This window comes from Euleptes europaea, chromosome 13 (assembly GCF_029931775.1).
Source record: "Euleptes europaea isolate rEulEur1 chromosome 13, rEulEur1.hap1, whole genome shotgun sequence".
In the NCBI taxonomy this organism is placed as follows: domain Eukaryota; kingdom Metazoa; phylum Chordata; class Lepidosauria; order Squamata; family Sphaerodactylidae; genus Euleptes; species Euleptes europaea.
Window position 1 is genome coordinate 46,718,067 of NC_079324.1, and position 8,551 is coordinate 46,726,617.

Consider the following 8,551-nt stretch of genomic DNA (forward strand, 5'->3'; position numbering starts at 1 on the left):
TGGACTGTACCACTTCAGACTGCTGGGGAGGGATCAATTTTCTCCTGTAAGTGGCAATCTAGCACATCCTGCAAAGGTTCATGGTGGTGGAAAGTGCCATCAAGCTGACTTATGGCAATCCCCTAGGGTTTCAAGGTGAGAGACCAACAAAGGTGGTTTTCCATTGCCTGTCTCTGTGTAGCAACCCTGGACTTCCTTGGTGGTCTCCCATCCAAGTACCAACCACAGCTGACCTTGCTTGGCTTCCAAGATCTGATGAGATGGGACTAGCCTGAGCCACCACGGTTAGGGCACAAAGGTTTATACTTCCCTCCAAATTTTAAAAGCTGTCTGGTCCAGTTCAACTATCCCTCATTTCGATTTTGTTTCTCCCTTGTGTGGAATGAACCAGCGAGTCTTTATTTTCACAACAATTTCTCTTTCCTCAAGCCAAATTTCTCTTGTACAAAAAAACCCCCAGTGTTTATATTGTGTCAGTAGCATATTAATGATGTGTAAAATGGCATGCAAATAGCACAAATAGTGTAAAAGAAGCAAAATAATTCTCAATAGCAACAAAAAGGACACATGAACACATGAAGCTGCCATATACTGAATCAGACCCTAGGTCCATCAAAGTCAGTATAGCCTACTCAGACTGGCAGCTGCTCTCCAGGGTCTCAGGCAGGGGTCTTTCACATCACCTACCTGCCTTGTCCTTTTAACTGGAGATGCCAGGGATTGAACCTGGGACCTTCTGCATACCAAGCAGATGCTCTACCACTGAGCCATAGCCCCTTCAAGGAGGCAAACAGAAACCAATAACAATTTAAGAAGGATGTAGACAAGCTGGAACGCGGAAAGAAGAGGGCAACAAAGATGGTGAGGGGTCTGGAGACCAAGTCCTTTGAGGAAAGGTTGAAGGAGCTTGGTATGTTTAGCCTGACGAAGAGAAGACTGAGATGGGATATGATAACCATCTTCAAGTACTTGAAGGGCTGTCATATAGAGAAGAAGAAGAAGAGTTGGTTTTTATATGCTGACTTTCTCTACCACTTAAGGCAGAATCAAGCCGACTTACAATTTCCTTCCCTTCCCCTCCCCACAACAGACACCCTGTGAGGTAGGTGAGGCTGAGAGAGCATGACTTGCCCAAGGTCACCCAGCTGGCTTTGTGTGTCAGAGTGGGGAAACAAATCCAGTTCACCAGATTAGCCTCCGCCGCTGATGTGGAGTAGTGGGGAATCAAACCCGGTTCTCCAGATCAGACTCCACCACTCCAAACCACTGCTCTTAACCACTACACCACACTGGATCCCAGAGGAGGGTGCCAAATTGTTTTCTGTTGCTCCAGAAGGTCAGACCAGAACCAGTGGGTTGAAATTAAATCACAACAAAGACCAGAAGTCATCCTAGAGGTGACCGCGAGGGAAAGAGCCATGCATAAAAGGCCCATGACTTCCCAACAACTTAGCCCGTGGTTGGCAGTAGGGTTGCCAGGTCCCTCTTCGTCATCGATGGGAGGTTTTTGGCGTGGAGCCTAAGGAGGGTGGGGTTTGGGGAGGGGAGGGACTTCAATGCCATAAAGTCTAATTGCTGAAGCGGCCATTTTCTCCAGGGGAACTGATCTCTATCAGCTGGAGAACAGTTGTAATAGCAGGAGATCTCCAGCTAGGACCTGGAGGTTGGCAACTGTAGTTGTCAGCATGCATGGGAAGTGCAATTCAACATTTTTAGTTTATACTGTTTTCAAGTTATGGGGAAATTAGGCATGAGAGCATGCAACAGGGCTCAAAATATGGTCTTCGTGGCATGGAGGGAAAGGTGTAGAAAAGCATAACTTTGTTTTCATTAATGAAATGTTGGAAAGCATTGTGACCCCCCCCCCCCCCAGGCATTCAGTTGAAATCTGCACCCGATACTGAGTGGAGCAGAAATTGCTCCACCCTCCCCAAAGTCATGGTTCCTTCCCCGATTCCAGTGGGGTCAGAATACAACTTCATTCCTATCACTCTCACACGCTGACTAATAATCCGTCCTTGGGTTAACTTTTTGTGCTGAAACATCCCCATGCAAAATTTCACTGCTATCCAAGTCACTAGATCTCCTTGTGCATCCTTTGAATTGGATCCTGACAATTAGGGCACGCGGAGGGCAATCCTAAGCAGAGTTACACTCTTCTAAGCCCATGGAACTTCTTTGAAATAGCAACCAGTCCAGCATGCGGAAAATACTCCCTGTCACAATCCATTTGCAAATACGTTTTAAGGCTTGCCTAATGAATTTAGTCTATTATATTCATTTCAAAGCCTGTGATTCCCAGAGGAGTCACCTTGAGCTTCCAAAGCCAGCACAGCCCAAGAGGAGAGAGTCGAGACAGGAAACATACTGATTGCTGCCTCTGATTAGCAATTAAATCCAGAGCTCTTCAAAAGGGAACACTGTCATTGCCAGGCAGAGAAGAGGCTGGTGGGAGAACGGGAGTGTCCTATGGGGCTGCCATAGCAATGGCGTGGAGCAGATACCAAATATTGAGGTATCACTTCAGTGACCAGGTCTAGTGCTTTTTTAAAAAGATCTTTGTGACAGGAGGCAGGGTTGCCAACCTCCAGGTGGTTGGCTAAATCTCCTGTTATCGTTCTAGTTAATTGATAAGCTTGTGTTAGTTGTAATATTACAAGGTTACTTTGTTTATAATGATGATTCTGTGAACTGGAAGTACTTGTCTATGTGAGCATAAGAAAAATATTTATAAAAATAACAAAAAAGGAATTTTTGTGGCTGCGTGTTGAAATACTGTGTGATAACCGGAGATTTAGCCCGCTATTATATGCAACACGCCCTTGCTTAATAGTTAAACCTCCAGGTGGTGGCAGGAGATCTCCTGCTATTACAAGTGATCTCCAGCCGATAGAGATCAGTTCACCTGGAGAAAATGGCCGCTTTGGCAATTGGACTCTATGGCATTGAAGTCCCTCCCCTCGCAACACCCCTGCCCTCCTCAGGCTCTGCCCCAAAAACCTCCCGCGGGTGGCAAAGAGGGACCTGGTAGCCCTACTTAGGCAAGAGGAGAATCATTCACCGTTTTAAGGAAGGAAAGGCAGGTTGCTCTAGCACTTCGTGGAGCCCTTACTTCTCATTCTGCCTCAGCCAATGCTTCCTTTTCTCCTCCACTCGAATAAGGCATGGGATCGATCCATTGGAATAGCCTTCCAGAGCTTCAGCAGGCCCCTTCACTGCTTATTTTTAGGAAGGAATACAAGGTTGTCACTCTTGAAGACAGCTTTCTGATGAGGCTGTTTCTTTTAATGTCTTATGCTGAGGACTCTCTATTAAGACTGTAAAGGAAATTATTTTCTCCTTGGCTGGCTGATTCTGTATTGATGTTGGCGGTTTATGTTTCTGTGATATTCTTGCTGCCTTATTGACACTCAGCTGCTTTGAAGCTCTGGAGAAGGGTGGGATATAAGTAGTTGAGTGGAGGAATAATAAAACTCCACCACTTTCAGCCACCCAATGCTCTCTTGATCTCCGTCCATTCTTCCTTGGTGTGTGGAGAGAAGAGCCTTCAGATTCCTCCCCCCTTGCTGGAAAAGTCTGCTGGGAGCCACTGTTTGTCCCATTAGGGAGCCATCAGTACATGTACTGTAAGTACCAAAATTGCATTGGGGGGGGGGTGAATCCTTCACTGTGCCCACTGGCACCTGAAATGCTGGTGGGAGGAAATGGGGGGGGGGAGTGCACCAGCATTGTGCCGGTGTACCGACATCCTGTCCAAAAAACGCCAGAAGTGATACCATGGATGCTCTAGGATTTTGGAAAACTCTATGATTTTACCCATGGGTTTTGGAAAATTCTAGAGCGTCTAGTGATGTCACTTCCAGGTTTTAGCAGAAGTGACATCAGTGTGTCCGTGTCACACAGGCCTGAGGCCCTGCCTCTTTTTTGCTCATGGGGGCACTGTCTGTGGCCTGGCAACCCTACAGTCTTGATCCAAATTTGGTTGGACACATCTGAGAATTAAGTTTCAGCATAGAAATCTCAGGGCATGTTTAGTTTGATGGTCTACCTGTCCACCATGTGGATTTTGTAACATGTGAATCGGCTTTCTGAGAACATGACTAGACCACAATCAGCCCGAGTGAACGTCATCATGACGAGGTGGCGAATTGCTGCTCTTGTTCACAGAGATGCAAACACAGGTTTGTGTGCGTTATCTGTAGGGTTAAAGTGCTTAGGGCTGTTTGTGTGGGTTATCTGTAGGGTTAAAGTGCTTAGGGCTGTTTAGCTTGGAAAGAAGGCAGTTAAGGGGAGACATGATAGAGGTCTATAAAATTATGCATGGTATGGAGAGAGTGGACAGGGAGAAGCTTTTCTCTCTCTCTCATACCGTAATACTAGAACGCTGGGGTCATCTGCTGAAGCTGGAGGGTAAGAGATTCAAAATTGATAAAAGGAAGTACTTCTTCACACAATGTGTAGTTAAATTGTGGAACTCCCTGCCCCAGGATGGGGTGATGGCTGCCAACTTGGAGGGCTGTAAGAGGGGAGTGGACATTTTCATGGAGGATAGCTATTCATGGCTACTAGTCAAAATGAATACTAGTCAGGATGCATACCTATTCTCTCCAGGATCAGAGGAGCATGCTGAATATATTAGGTGCTGTGGAACACAGGCAGGATAATGCTGCTGCAGTCGTCTTGTTTGTGGGCTTCCTAGAGGCACCTGGTTGGCCACTATGTGAACAGACTGCTAGCCTTGATGGGCCTTGGTCTGATCCAGCATGGATTTCTTATGTACTTATGTTCTCCAGGTACTAGCTGGAGAGCTCCTGCAATTACAACTGATCTCCAGCCAATAGAGATCAGTTCACCTGGAGAAAATTGGACTCTTGGCAATTGGACTCTATGGCATTGAAGTCCCTCCCCTCCCCAAACCCCACCCTCCTCAGGCTCCGCCCCAAAAATCTCCAGGTATTTCCCAACCCGGAACTGGCAACCCTAGTTATCTGTACATTTCCTCATTCCTGCTGACCTCTGTTTGGCATCCAAATAAAGTAAAATATGATACAGCAGCGCACACAAACGTTAACACTTCCTTTCTGCCTGGGGTCTTTCTGTACAATAGTGCAGTTACTGTATGGCCTCTAAGTAGCAGCAGAAGAAATCAATGGGACCTGGGATGAAGAGTCAGTGTGCTTCCCCGCCGCCCCAGTCTTCAAAGATAATTATCTGCTCCCATGACCTGACTCAATGGACCGTGCTCAGAGGCATTTATGAGTTGTGTTTTTAATACACAGTCAGAATATTTGCACAAGAATTTCTTAGGAACAGAATGATAAATAAGCCATTACGGATTATTAATAAATCCACTATGACTGTATTAAAAACCACCTGTTTCTTAATGTTTCATCTAATTAATACGTGGCCATCAGCAAGAGACAGATGCATGTATTATGGGGTTCCAGCTGAGGATCTCGGGGTGGGGGGTGGAGGACAGACAGGTGGTCCCTTGAAATGCATGACATTTCTTACATTTCCATGTAGAAATTTATCCCGTCCATTCTCCAAGGAGTTCAGGATGGAGTTCATGGTCTTAATGCCCATTTTTTGATGATGATGATGAAGAAGAAGATGAAGATGATGAAGAAGAAGAGTTGGTTTTTAATGCCAACTTTCTCTACCACTTAAGGGAGACTCAAACCAACTTACAATCATTGGTTCTTGTAGGTTATCCGGGCTGTGTGACCGTGGCCTTGACCGTGGTCTTGGTCTTGGTCAAACCAAGACCACGGTCACACAGCCCGGATAACCTACAAGAACCAATGAACTCTGACCGTGAAAGCCTTCGACAATATTTTCAACTTACAATCACCTTCCCTTCCCCTCCCCTCAACAGGCACCCTGTGAGATAGGGTGAGGCTGAGAGAGAGTGACTTGCCCAAGGTCACCCAGCTGGCTTCATGTGTAGGAGTGGGGAAACAAATCCAGTTCACCAGATTAGCCTCCGCCGCTCATGTGGCAGAGTGGGGAATCAAACCCAGTTCTCCAGAACAGACTCCACTGCTCCCAACCACCACCCTTAACCACTATACCATGCTGGGTCTCCTCACAACAATTCTGTAGGGATGACTAGACGGAGAGTAACTGGCCCAATGTCACCCATGGAGCTTCACGACAGAGTGGGGATTTGAACCCAAGTTTCTCTGGTTTCCTCTGACATGCTAACCACTGCACCACTCAGGTATCCTTCATTAGGTACTGGTGTATACAGAACTAAGATGATGGACTTTGATCATTGGGGAGATGCTGTGGCTCAGTGGTAGAGCATCTGCTTGGCATTCAGAAGGTCCCAGGTTCAATCCCTGGCATCTCCAGTTAAAAGGATCAGGTGGTGAGTGATGTGAAAGATCTCTACCTGAGACCCTGGAGACCCTCTGCCAGTTTGTGTAGACAATATTGACCTTGATGGGCCAAGAGTCTGATTCAGTATAAGGCAGCTTCAGTTGTTCATGTGACCCGCAAATACTTCGATACAAATCTCATCTATGTCCCAAATTCACTAGGTGTCCCTCTCTTAGCTTTGTCCTCCTCAACTACAATATGAGAATTACAACTGGCATACTTTACAGGGCTATTGTAAAGACTGCAGAAAGGTAATTTATGTGAAGCTCTTTGAACACAGAAGATGGCATAAAAATGCTGAGTATTAGACCTGCTTTGCACATGCAGGAGAATGAGGCAGTCGAACACTGTGCTCCAATACAGAGTGCAGATGGTACATTGTAGCTCTCCATGCATACAGGGCACAGATTCCATTCTTGATTGATAAGGGCCCATTCCTGAAAAATGGGCCCAAAGCCTTTAGGAGGCCAACTACGGCCTCCGCTGGCGCAGGGGCCCATACCGCCGGCGCCCGTAAGGCGCACACTGGCGTGAGTGGCCCCAGTGCCGGCGTGCAGGGCCGGGCGCCGGTCCCCGACTACTGCTGCTGGCCGGGAGGTGTTCCGGCGCCCCGAGAGATGTTCCTGGGGTGTAACAGCACCTGCTGCGGGGCGGGGCTGATGTTAGTCGGCCTCCCGAGCACTTTCGGCTCAGGAACGCCCCTTTTTATTTTTGTTAAGATACGCCAGCTTTTAGCTGTATCTCCTGTGCAACCCTATGAGGGTTGCATGGGTTTTTGGCACTGCCGAAACCTCTTTAGGAGGCAACGCCACCAGAAAGCCCGGCGCGGGCATTCCTTTCAGGAAGAAGAATTGATGATTAAGTATTGATTTAGGAATTGTGCAGCCAAAATTTAATTGAACATGCAGAGAAGCAGAATTTTTGCTAAAGAGGACTTACTTCTGAGTAGCTATGTAGTAAGATCTTGCCTATGTGGATGGGCAATGCCATGCTTTTATGGGGGGTCAATTAAATGCTGTGCGCATCCTCAGTTTTAATTCCACTGGCAGCCAATTGTGGAAAAGGTAGAACTGAGCAACACAAAAGTTTCCTAGCGTAGATGCAACCAGAGTCACAACTTTGTATCATAAATGTTTGCATGATTTTTTAAAAATGAACTTGAAATACATGTTTTTTAAGAGAGGCTGAAAGCAAAAAAAAAAAATAGTAAGAGGAGGAAATTGGCATAATGAAAAACACACTATTTTTTCAGGCCTTCAAGATTCCATTTAGTACCTGCTGGGTGCAATCAATTAAATTTATCGAGTATTAAATAAGGGAATACCCTTATTACAAACACCACGGACTGCCAAAAAAAATAAATCAGTGGGTTATAAATCAAATCAAGCCTGAACTCACCCTAGAAGCTAAAATGACTAAACTGAGGCTATCGTATTTTGGTCCCATTATGAGAAGGTAAGAGTCACTAGAAAAGACAGTCATGCTAGGAAAAGTTGAGGGCAGCAGGAAAAGAGGAAGACTCAACAAGAGATGGATTGACTCAATAAAGGAAGCCACAGCCCTCAATTTGCAAGATCTGAGCAAGGCTGTCAAAGATAGGACATTTTAGAGGACATTGATTCATAGGGATGCCATGAGTCGGAAGCGACTTGATAGCACCTAACACACACACACACAAATAAGGGAAATAATATAATGTAGATATCAAACCAAAGAATGCCCAACAATGGACCAGAGGCTTGGTGTAGAAGTTAAAAATGGGGGTGGGTGGGGGATGGAGTGGAGTGGAGTTGAACAGATCTTTTTAATGATATGCAAAGAGTTTATCATTCATAATCCTTTCTGCAATTCAGTATAATGGCTGGATGCATTCTATTCCCAACGCTTCCCAAACATTTGCAGAAACAAGCAGGTTTTGTGTGTGTGTGTGTGTGTGTGTGTGTTATTACAGCAGAGACTTTGTATGAAATGCACCTATAGGCACTTGGAGAGGGACAAAGATAAAAGATTCAGCTTGAAAATAACACTTCACAGTGCCTGCATGGGGGTTGATTTATAGGCCCCAGAGTAGACACTTCCTCCCATTCAGGAGTCCCTTGGCTAATTTCTGCAAAACTGCTGAAGTCATGCCCAAAAATCAACCTATCGGAGGGAAAGTAATTTTCTA

The 8,551-nt window shown here is 45.9% G+C and overlaps 1 non-coding gene across 1 annotated transcript; it reads right to left on the minus strand.

Moving 5' to 3' along the window:
- Positions 1 to 705: 705 nt before the first annotated feature.
- TRNAT-GGU (transfer RNA threonine (anticodon GGU)) lies at positions 706 to 777 on the minus strand. The gene has a single exon. It is a non-coding gene; the product is annotated as a tRNA-Thr (tRNA).
- Positions 778 to 8,551: the final 7,774 nt, after the last annotated feature.